Consider the following 12,212-nt stretch of genomic DNA (forward strand, 5'->3'; position numbering starts at 1 on the left):
CAATTTGTTCTCACACAATTTGCCAAAAGTAATTGTGTGTAGAGGAGGTGGTATATTTAAAAAAAAGAAAAAGAAAATTCAGTCGAACGTTAAAATTTGGAGAACTGAATGAAAGAATTTATTTTGATCACTCTTGCAATCATTCTGGAAGTCTGAATTTGTCAAGCAAAAATGTTAAATTAAAAAAGGTTAGAATAAGTGGCCTAGGGAGAAGGTGTGGAGAGCCAAAAGTACATGCCTGAGAAAATGTTCCTGGTTGCTGGGTGGCTTTCCAAGAGGCAACAGGACAGGAGTCTCCAGGCACACGCAGGCTTTCAGGAAATGGTAACCTTCATTTGGATAGAGTTCAAGGCAAAACTGGAGCCCTCCTTATGACAAAGGATTCATTAGCAGTGCTCCTCAAGGCCCTGCTTGGTGTGACAGATGTCAGCTGGTCCGCTGAACTCCTTCCAGATCTGTACTCACAGGGCAAAAGCTTGAGAATCAGAGGACTCTTTCAGGTAGGGACACTTGGGAAAGTGGATAGAAAGTTGAATGGATGGAAGGACAGGTGGATACATGAGAGTCACCAAATAAAAGACTACTGAATATCCATAGTGAAAGAACTTATGCAAACTAGTGATGATTAGCACATTCATTATTTTTAATAATTTCAGAGCACTCAGCAAAGAAAGCCCATTATAATGTAAAGTTTATCAGGGACATGCTAAAATGAGAACATTTAACTTGAGTCTAGTTAATGTACTGGCTGATATAGTGGCTACTGAGCACAAGTATTGTGGCTAGTCCAATTTGAGATGGGCTGGAACTGTAAAACTGAAATATGAAGACTTAACATGGTTTACAAAACACTGTACATCCAGGTGTGGTGGCGCAGGCCTGTAATACCAGTGGCTTAGAAGAGTGAGGCAGGGGATGTAATCCCAGGGCTGGGGATTTGACTCAGTGGTTAAACACCCTGGGTTCAATCCCTGGTAGCAAAGGGGGAAAAAAACCCACAAAGAACAAAAATCAAAGGGAAAAAACCCCTCTGTATAATATCTCATTAATTCTTACGTTGATTACATGTTACATGTTGAAATGAAATATATGATTCACATTAATTCCACCTGCTTCTTTTTTAATGTGGCTAATAGAAAGTTTAAATTTCCATGTGTGGCTTGGATTTGTAGGTCCTGTTCTATTTCTATTGGACAGAACTGCCTCGTTGATGAATGACTTTGCTAGTTTTTGCTCAAATTTCACCTTCTCAGCAAGGTCCTTGCTGTCCATCCTATTGAAAATTGCACCCTTCCCTGGCAACGTCCAACTCGTCCCTTGATTTATTATGCCTCAAGGAACTTATCACTTTATATGCTACATATTTTACTTACTGATTTGTCTATCATTGGTCTCCCCTGCTAAACTACCTTTCATGTGTTCTTTTTTTTTTTTTTGTATGGTTCATTCCTGTACCCCTGACATATCATTAATTTTCAGAAATTTTTTCACCATGGGTATTTAGTACCTTTTAAAGCTTTACTCTTGTGCATCCACTTATCCGAACATCTGTCCATCCACCCATCTATACAACCTCCAACAGTTCCTGGTACATTGATAACAGACTTAAATCTTTATTGAGTCCATTTTCTAAATAACTTTTGACCAGCTCCTGAATTGACAAGCATCCAAGTCCCAGTTTTGGATTACTTAGGGCTCCAGTTTCATACCAATCCCTCCTTCCACATTGTACAAATAGGAGTGGAGAGGCAGCCCAATGCCAGCCTGTGCCACAGAGGGCCCACACTGGAGAAAAAGACCCAGGGCAATGCCCTCTTTCCCCAACTTGCTTTGATTTTGAGGTTACAGGTCTTAATAAACATGAGTGAGAGGAAGGGAATAAATATATCTTTCCAAAAGGCTGACAGCCATCAGAAGCTCTGTGGTTAAGAAAGCAGATAAGTGGCTGGGCTGGAAAGGAGAGACAGTCCCAGAGCTGGTGGCAGCGTGAGGATGAGCAAGGTGCATTTTCTAAGTACCTCCTGAGCTATAAGTGGCTAATTCTTTCATATGATTAAGAAAAGCAAATAAACCAAGCCCAAACACTTTGGATGCAAACAGTTGAGAAACTAAAAGCTTCTTTTAGAGGAGAAAAACTGTTACTCATTACAAAAATAAGGGTGGGGTGGCTTGGGTTTGTTTTTTCTTTCTCTAATGAAAATTAGCAAATATGAAGTCAAATCTAAAACAGTCCATCTGTTTAAAGTAAAATAATTTCAAATAACAGGCCCCTAAGGACAATCCCCCCAACCATTATTCAAAAAAATCTGTTTTATTTTAAATTGGGCATTGGTACAAGACCAACAAAATAAAATATTTACTGTTAACTGAGAATTACTCATAGATGTCGGGAGTAGAGGTGAGGGACAAAAATTCTTTTCTGATAAGCTACTATTTGATAGCTAGAAATTCAATCTCTTATCCCTGTATTCTGCTGACTGCAGGCCCACATGAAGCTAGGAGTGTGAAGGTTTCTTCTGTCAGGGCTTAGGAACTTTGGGTGAGCTACAAGATGGGACTCAGCTCCTAGCAACTTGCTGAATGACCCTCAGCAAGTGTGGGTTTCTCCAGCCCCTGCATCTTCATGTGTACAATGAGGGGTTTCTAAAGGAATTTCCAATTGTCCTCTTCTTTGGTACTACATAAATGCACATCAACTCTTTAGCCCAAAATTGTAGGACACTAATTTATATAAATCTCAGTCCCTGAGATTTATATAAATTAGTGTCCCAAACAAAACTAAAACCCCAAATTTTCAAATCTCCAGTAATTTCAAAAAGAACGATCTTTTTATGTGTCATTTTCAAATATCTTAAGTAACTTAGAACTCAATTTGCTCTTCAGACAATCAGAGAGGGGAAGTAGTTTGCCCAGAGTGCCATGGGTAGTTGGTATCAGAGCTGGGCCCTGAGCGCAGGGGGATGTTTGGCTTCCATAGCACCAGGCACTCCTCCCAGATTTGGAAAGCTGACCCTAAACAGTACACCTTCCCAAGGGCAACAGCTAATTGCCCAACTTTCAAATTCACAAAGCACTATCTTTTTTGTTTGTTTGTTTGATCATGTGATGGTGACTAAATGGCTAGAGGGGATCTGCTTTTAAGTATTTTGCATGACTCCTTCCCTTCCAGATAAATAATGAAATTAAGAGCAAGACACTCCAGCAAAGGATGGTAATCCAGAGTCACTCTGCATCATGCCCTGTACCAAAGACACATTTGAAACAGGATGCAATTGCTCTCCACTTAAGCATCCTTGGCAGATCTGGCTGGTTTAACAGAAGAAAGAATGAGTAAGGGAAACCCAGGGATGACCAGGAGAGAGTGGAGGAGGGAGGGTGGGGAAGGAGGAGGAGAAGGGGAACAAGCCTGCAGGGAGACTCCCTCAGCTTAATACTGGAACAAGTTGGGCTCTGGCAGGCTTGAGGCTCCCATTTGATAAGGGCCTCACCTCCCTCTGTGGGAGGAAACCTCACCACCAGTCCCATTAGTGGACAAGGAAGGACTCCCAGGCTCTGCTCCTGCTCAGGGTACCAGTCACACTCCCAAAGTAACACCTGAGCCATATGCCAGGCAGCTTCTTGGGCTCCCTGGGGATGCTGGCTCCCCAGCAGGATTAGTGTAATGACACTCCTTGATATTTTCAGAGCTCATTTTGAGGGTTGTGGCTACCCCTAACAATCATGCTCTTTACCCCACTGCTAGAAACAACCAGATTGCTCACTTTAGTTCTAATGTCAAGTTAATTATTTTAACACTAAGTTTGTCAGATTTGACTCCATATCCTGAAAATTAATTTTGGAGTGGCAGTGAAATAAGATGGCTTACTTCTTTGAGCTTTGTTACAACATGTTCATGCAACAAACAGCGAAGAAAATTTAGTAATTAGAGGTTAAATTAATCCTTGACAGACAAGTGGCTTAGAAACACTGCACCCTCCTCTCCAAACCTAGCATAATGCATGCCAGTCTCTCAGAATTAGACACGCAAAGCATGTGACGTTGGCAACTGCACTGAACTACTGTCCCACTTAAAATTCCAAGGTCGCACTGGAACTTCCAGAGGCAGATATTAACACTGGGATCTCATTTAGAAGGAAACTCAAACAACCTTCTGCAACAGCCAACAGAGCCCACTCAGCTGAGCCTTCCATGGGGCTGACTGCCCAACTCTCCTGCAGGAAATTTGGAAGCCAGATGAGAGACAATCCCTTCTGAGGCCCTAGTGCCTGACTCTAGTCTTATCCTTCACTTCCAGCCTCCATTCTCTAGCTTGTTCCAGCCTTGGCATTCTGGTTTCAGTATGCCCCTCTACTGTTCTGACAATGCCTAGCACAGCACACACAGATACAGGGCAGATTCTATTCCACCATATGAAAAATGTTCCTTGATGTGCTGCATTTCTTCTCACCATATTTGCTCTGCCTGGAAAGGATGCCTGTCTGCCCACACATGGGTGCAAAATGGGTGTTCCAGACTTGACTGAAAATTAGAGATCAAGATTCTGTCTATTTTGGGTTCCTTTTACTAAGTCCTCTCAGGAAATTCAGGCACCTCTCTGGACAGCAGTTTCCTCTTAATAAAATCATAGGGTTTCAGTATTCCAACTCAAAAACTCTATTTTTCAACATCTGAGTTTGTCTGCCTCTAGTCCCTAAAGGTTCACACTTCCCTCCAAAGACTGAAAGCACATGCCAGAGCCACCAGACCTGCTGACCCAGATGCCACTTGCTAGCTCAGGCCCTGCAGCCTCCAGTGACCTCTTTGAGAATCAGCAGAAATGTGTCTCTATAGCCCAATGTCCAGGTACACCTCAAGGTGGAAGAAAGGGGAAATCACAATGGCTGGCTGGCTAGACCCCCTTTCAACAAAATGGAATCCTGTGGCCTCTGGGGTATTTCCTTCTGGGACCTGGGGAACAGTTCTGAGCCTTGAAAAAATGGCATTTACCAATCCTGACTTAATGGTTATTTAGTGAGTAGAGCAAGCCACAGAGTACAGAGAAAAAGTAAGGTGGCTGGATACCCTCAAGAAAATAGGGGGGGCAGTGAGGTTCATACTGGGCTGTGCAGAAAGGGGCACTGGCTCCCCAGGGGTCAGAGGGCAACCAGGGCATGACTGGGTGCCACAGGAGGAACCCTCTTCCTAGCAACAGGCAGAGCCCCTCCTTGCAGGCAGGGAAGGATGGGGGAGTCAGAAACTGGGGTCCCAGGGAAGCTTGGGAAGGCCCATGGGACAAGGAAAGTTCTTGGAGTTTGCAAATAACTTTTTCTTTCTTTCCCCCGAATCTTCCTTAGGTTTCTAAGGATGCCTTTACTCTGGGGAACTGGTGCTTACAGCCAGTGAGGCCCCTTACTGTCGCTTTCCCCAAGGGATCTTTTTGGATTGTGACATATCCAATTGCTTACTTTGGAAATTATGAAGAGGTCAGATTTTAGGAGGAAACCTGAGGTTCCAAGGAAACCAAGGAGGCTCTGTGAAAGGGAAGAAAATAACTGGAGTGGGGGGAGGGGAGGAGAGCCAGAACCCAAGTCTTTTGCTTTCCTCCCCTCCCCTTGCAGAAATTCTCCAGGCTACAGCAACCCTGGGTGGTTATTTGGAAGGAGGACTCCACCAGTGGCTGGCGCCTTGCAGTGTTCTTGTGTAAATACCCTCTAACAGGAACTCTTCCTCACCTCTGTGGGGAACTCCCGGACTAACTGCCTACAATTCTAGGAGGTCTTTGCTGCATTAAGGCCAGCGATGACAAACACAAATAACAAGCGAAAAAACAAGTGCAACAAAATTCCTTCAGGTTCATTCCCATTTAGGAAGACTCCCTCCTTAAAGTCCTAAAAGATGTGTAAAAATCAGACCAGTTCCAACTGAGCTTTGTGATGCTTCTTTCCTGCCATACAGTTGACTGGTGCTGCCTAGGTTACTCCTTGGTGGCGTTGTGAGAGGTGTATGATGGGAATTGGTTTATTGTGCTGATCCATAGTAACCGGCTCCTGTTCCTCCATCATTTATCTCCCTCCCCAGCGACATCTGGGTTGGTCTATTCACACTCTCAGCATTCTATCTGCTCCAACAAACACTCAGCTTTTTCTGCTTGGATAAGGAGATTTTTTAGTTACATCCATTATATGTGTATCAACATTTATGGCAGCAAGATAATTGCCAAAGAGCTCAGAGGATAAAAGGTCCTTCTTCATAATGTCCACCCCCGCCCATTGCAAAAATCAATATTAACAACAAGCAGGACAGTGGCAGATTCTTGCAGGCTGCTGCGTCCCCAAAGTTGAAAATGTGATTTTTAGAAAATACTCAGCTGGACTAGAGAGAAAAGGAAGGCTTCCACATGAGTTCTGAACACACATCCAGTAGTGCAGTGCATGTGGAAGATGCAAGGCCTTTTTGTCCTTATAACCTCTGCTAAAGAACTACAAGGCCGCAAATCTGCTCTATATTTGATGAATCCTTTGGAAATACGCCAATCTAATTTCAAAGAGTTTAAGATCCTGTTATCTGTGGACCAACCCAATGATTAGGAAAGCCTTCCATCAATAGTTTGAGATGGCTGGATTAGAAGTACTGGACCAGAGGCCCTCTAGGTTGCCTCCAGGGCCCCCTGTCTATGATTTTGAGTTACAAGTTCGCACTTGCAATGATACAAGAAAGTGCACACTTTCTACTCAAAAATTGTTTTGATTGGCCTTCTGCCAGTTTTTATTCCTCCCTCTTTTCCCTGCCCCTCAAAATCTCAGCCCCATTTCTTTATCTATCTGGCTGTTTTCTCCAGTGAGAAAGTTGAACGTGGTGTTTTACTTTCCCAGAAAATGACTGCTTGTTCACAAATCATACTGCTTTAGAACTGAAAAGGAATTAGACTCAGAGGTTATGGGGAAAGAGCAGAGAAGGACAGACTTGCCTATGATCTCTCTATTAATTAGTGGGAAGAATTTTCTGGAACACAAGTTTTCCAGTTTCTGATCTAATGATCGCTGCAACTCACCATTGCAGAAAAAAATAATCAGAATCCTTTTGAAAAAGAAGTTTACTATGTATGCAAAGTCCCTTTTAAGAAGAGTAGTTCAACTACTGTCAGAAGAACCATTTACTTAAGATGAGTTTGTGCCCATTTCATAAGCCCAAACAGTAATTGAGTTTCCTAGAGATGAACCATTAACAGGTGCATTTTGAGCCTAGGTGATCAAATTTAAAAAGGAAGACATTAAACCTGCTTGCCAAGCTGAAAAAATATTTCTCCTTACAAAAAAGGATGAAGAACAGTAAATTTCCTACCTTAAGATGCAAAGAATGTGTAGCCCCCAACCCCCATCCCAGCAACAGGCTATTTCCTGGTTGAGTTTAAAAATTCAATGACGTTCCTGTTTCAACCCACACATCTGTGTCACTGTCAGCGTCAGTGGCAGGAAAACAGACAAGTCACCCTTTGCTAATGATTTCCTAACATGGAATTTCCTTGTATCTCCTAAAGCCTTTCTTCTTCCAATGCTAAACTGCCCCCTCCCTCTTAAACACATTGTACCAATGGATGGAAAACTGAAAATGGTCACGGCCGGAAGAGGATGGTTTATAAGCAGAGCTTGTAAGGAAGAGCTTCAGCACTTGAGATTTTTAAAGAGAGAAGAGGGGAAGGACTGCTAGTGTTTCTATGCCATTAGGAACAACACAGGGAGATTTCCTTCAAAGGAGTCTGGAAATCTCTCAGCTACATCTCTTTCTTTCCCTCTTCCTTCCTCCCCCTTTCCAAGTTTCAGTTTGAGCAACATTCTCACAGCAATACTGGAGGAAACAAACTCACGTCCCACAGAACTAGACAAGGGCAGAGGATGAGGCCCCCCCAGAGCAGGGACAGGCACTGGAAGACCACCAAAGCACAAAGCAACACAGAAACCCATCACTTTTCCCCTGTAGAGAATATCCTATTTAATATGTAAACTGGTTATCGAGAGAAAAGAGGGCTGTTACTTTAAGGGGAAGAAGCTGATTAGCTGCTCTGGCTGGCAGCAAACAGCTGGTCTGTCCGGCAGGTTCAAGGCCATTTCAGCTTCTCTCTTATGGAGGCACCATATGTTCCATCTCGCACATCAGCAGCTTTATTTTCCAATGATCTTGCTCCAGAAGAGAAGCACAAAGGGGGGAGGAGAAGGTAGAACCAGTAGTTTACCCTTTGATTACTTTCTGGTGGTTTTAGATGCAGTTTGGATGTATGTGGTGTGTGTGTGTGTGTGTGTGTGTGTGTGTGTGTGTGTGTAGGGGGCTGGGAGAGTTTAAAGCTTTACCTTCTTCTCCAAAGAGTAGAGAGCAAATGTTCAACTAACACTTATATATTAATAACCTCCAGAGATAGGAATGGAAGTGGAGTTGGGTAAAGATACCTGAAAAGGCCCAAATGAAACGTCGACATCAGCTTAAATGCTCATGGGGGGTGCAGAGGCAGCGAGAGATCATAAGGAATCTATGCTCCATAAACCCACTAGCCTGAGCTGCAGTCCCGCCCACTTCTTCTTGTCTTTTTTTTTTTTTTCCTTATTGTTAGTATTCCCTTCCTGAACAAAGTTTGGGAGAAGAGAAGTGGAGCATTTTGGATGATAGAGAAGAAGCAGGCTGATGTCACCATTCCTCCGTGCAAACCCTGGTTCCTCCAAGTTTTGGGGGGAAGCAGGTGTAAGGGGAAGGTCTCACTAAGTTGTAAATGCAACTAAACCTGACTGCCTGAGCGTCTGGGACACCCACAGGCGCCAAATGCTGGGTCCCTGCAGAGGCAGCAAGCCGGTGCGTGGTCCAGCGCAGTCATTCTAGTTCTCACTGCCCGCCCAAGCTGCACGAACCCTGGAGGTAGCAGCTCCTACTCCCTCGGCGCCACTAAACAAAGGGCACCCGCGAAGAGTTTCAGCCGTTGTGTGTGTGTGTGTGTGTGTGTGTGTGTGTGTGTGTGTGTGTGTGTGTATACGCGCGCGCTGGGGGGGGGGGGGGCGGGGGATAGGGTGCGGCAGAAGGGCGCGAGAAGGAATGAGGAGTGTAGCTAGATGCGGGTGACGAAAGCCTACAAGCCGCCGCCGTCTCCGCCGCCGTCTCGGCCGCAGGCAGGCGCGACAGCCGCCCTGAGCTCGGGCAGAGAGGGGCGTCCGCTGCAAAGCGAAACCGAGGAAACGGCGCCCCCTATGCCCGAGCCCTGCGACCGCAGTGGCCGGCAGCTTTTGCCCACTTCACTCAGCGTTGGCCACATCGGGCCCCCTCACCCGCGGGCTAGCTGTGCAAGCCCGCTGAGCCGTCTGGGTCGCAGGGATTTAGGGTGTCCAAGGCTGGCAGGCAGAGCGCACAGTGGGCACCAGGGGCTAGGGCTCCCCATGCCTTCCTGGGTTCCTGCAGAGGGTCCTTGAAACACACCCCCTCCCCCATCGCCTACATTTGCCCTCGGGTCCCAAGCAGCTCGGAGCCGCACGGAGGCAGCCGCCCCCGCCCCCTGCTTCTGCGTCCCTTTCCCCTTCCCTCTCTCCAGCCTCCTGGGAAACAAAGGGGCTTTTTATAAAGCGGATTGTTGGCGACAGCCGCGGCGGCGGGGGTGGGAGGGAGGGGGGGATCTATAAAGACAAGAAGAGGTGGGAGGGAGGGAAGGAAAGAAGCTGCGAGGCCTCTAGGGGCCCAGGGCTGTGATGGTGTCTGGGAAGCCCCGGCGGGTACACAGTCGACCCCGCCCGGCCGATGGGCACCCGGGCGGGAGTACGCGCCTGCCAAGAACTGAGCGCCAAGCCGTTGTGATGCTGCCCGCCGGCTCAGAGTCAGGGAACACATTCCCCCGCCGTGGACAGGGGCTGATGGGGGTGGCACGATTCCTGCCGTGGTTTCCTATGGGAGACCTAGACCCTCTACGTAGTCAACTCTTGCTCGGGCTCAGGGAGACTTTGCGTCTTTGTTACAGTGCGGTTATCTCTAGCAAGCTCGGATCACTAGCCCTCACAGTGTCCCGAAGCCGGCCTTGGTCGGCTACACGAAAACAGCACGTTAGCCCTGGGGACAGCGCCCTGAGGGGTTCCTTCTGCTGCCAAACAAGCAATAGGAGTCCCTTTTCCTATGTCCCCTAGCCACTCAGTGCTCCCGCCTGCGCACACACCCACACTCAGGGTGCAGGGGCTCAGCCGCGCCCAGCTGTAGGAACGCGGTGGGTAGTGAATCTCCTCGGCTGGAGGCGCATCTGTTTGCTAAGGTTCCGACGGCTTCGGGGCCGAGTTTTCTTGCAGGCTGATCCTATTAGTGTCCACTCAGTCCAAATTTAATCACAGATCAGAATCAGACATCAATGCCAGCTTTCCAGGAGGCTTCGGACACACTGCATCGGACAGAGCCTGGCCCAGGCCAACTGGCCGATAAAGTATTTGGCGGCGCTCCGGGGGGCTTCCCGCCCGCCCCAGCCGGCGCCGGGCGCCCGGCTCTGTTGCCACACGGATGCGGGAGCCTGGAGCGCTGAGTCTGGCACAGGGGCGGCAGGAGCGCGGGGTGGGAGACCAGTAGGGGCTGCCTCGAGCCGCTAGATCCGCTCAGGGCTGCACTACCGAGGAGGAGTTGGCAGGGGAGGGAGCACTGGGCAGCGGGCTCGGCGCGCACACACTCCACACTACTGCTCCGAGGCGGCAAACCGGGTTGGGGCGGGAGAATGTTTCCCTCAGTGCCCACTGCCCACCAGCCCGGCTTAGGGAGCTGGCATGCAAAGGAAGAGTCGCCAGTGGCACCTGGGCTGTGAGCGGCCCAGGGGTGTTGGTATGGAATGGGAGCCTCCCCGTAGCCCAGCGCAGCCCAAGGAGCCCGAGCAGCTTGCGCTCTCAACCTTCCCTCCCGGGTATATAGCTGCCTCCGACCGATTTCAGACGCCCGGTGGGAGCCGAGAAGCAAGCAGAGGCCGCGGCCCCGGGGTGATGCGAGCTGCGATCAGCCTGGTTGGGCTGGTCCGAGAGGGGGATGGCCACCCCCAGTGCCAGGTGGGCCCTGTGATCAGAGCAAACTTTGGGGTACCCCGGCTCCGCAGCACCCCAAGGTCCCGGATCCTCAACAATAGGGACTCTAAGTGGGGGCTCCAAGTGTACCCTGGAGCCCCGAGAGCAGTTGAATCTCCCCAGCCCGCCCTCAACCTTACCGTGTTGCGGAGCTCCGGCGGCGGCCAGGGCAGTGCCCGAGGGGCGGGCGGCCGCCGGCGAGGGCAGCCTGGCCCCAGGCGCCCGCCGAATGGCCCAGCCCGGTTGCAGATCACCCCCTGGCTAGCGGCCGGTGCCCCCGCGCCCGCCCGCCGCCGGCCGCTTCAGCTCGCGGCCAAGTTCATGCTGGCGGCGCTGCAGTGGCGGCCTCAATCTGCTCGCTCCATTCCCACCGCCCGGCTCCGCGCCGCGCGCCCGGAAGGTGGAGTTTCGGGGGTTTAAGTTACTGATAGGCATTTCTCACTGCTGTGTCACTCGGGGAGGAGGAGACACGCACGCCGCACACTCACACACCCTCACACTCACAGCGACGAGCGGCTTTGGTCTTAAAGGAGAAGCTGCGCTGCCCTGCCCGCGACCCCGCCGGCCTCGAGCTTGGAAACACTGGGTTTCCAGGCTGTGATGGGGCTAAAGGTAGCCCCAAAGCACCGGACGCCCAAGGGGCCTCCTGGGACCTCCATTCACTTTTTAAAAGGGGAAAGTCACCCCAGTCTGGCTTCACTGTGGCCACCTCATTTTTCCAGTTAGCTCGAACCAGGGTGACATATATGTGTGGGGAAACCAAAGGGGCGCAAGGGGCTCGGGTGCACTCACCTCAGAAGCTTCTCACGCTGTGGAGGATGGCCTGTGCCCTTGGCGTCAGGTGGCTCTCCTAGACGGTGAGCTGATGGGGAGAGGAAACATCAGTGTGACCAAGCACCCCTAGGCGCAAGCACACAGAGCCTACCGGAGGGCCACGGGCTCAGTCCGGAGCGCTAGAAAACCCAAGCCTCAGGTAGACCTCCTGCATATGGGAACAGCGAGATCCTGAGCTCTGGCTTCCCCGACACACGTAGAGAGAACCGGGAGAGTTAGAGAGCCAACACTCACCAGCGACAGGGCGAGTTAATGCTCCAGACTCACAAGAGATCAAGAGAGACAAAGGGAGGACAGAGACTGAGAGACAGAAATCAAGTGAGGTAGAGACAAGTGGATGGAGAG

The 12,212-nt window shown here is 49.2% G+C and overlaps 1 protein-coding gene across 1 annotated transcript in view; it reads right to left on the minus strand.

Moving 5' to 3' along the window:
- Positions 1-11,398, minus strand: part of Mamld1 (mastermind like domain containing 1) — a 100,344-nt gene extending 88,946 nt beyond the window's left edge. Inside the window, exon 1 of the mRNA XM_026403534.2 lies at positions 11,174-11,398. The gene's annotated coding sequence lies outside the window, so the exon portion shown is untranslated. The remainder of the gene's footprint in view (positions 1-11,173) is intronic.
- Between the last annotated feature and the right edge of the window lie 814 nt (positions 11,399-12,212).

Source organism: Urocitellus parryii, chromosome X (genome assembly GCF_045843805.1).
Source record: "Urocitellus parryii isolate mUroPar1 chromosome X, mUroPar1.hap1, whole genome shotgun sequence".
NCBI classification, from domain to species: Eukaryota; Metazoa; Chordata; class Mammalia; order Rodentia; family Sciuridae; genus Urocitellus; species Urocitellus parryii.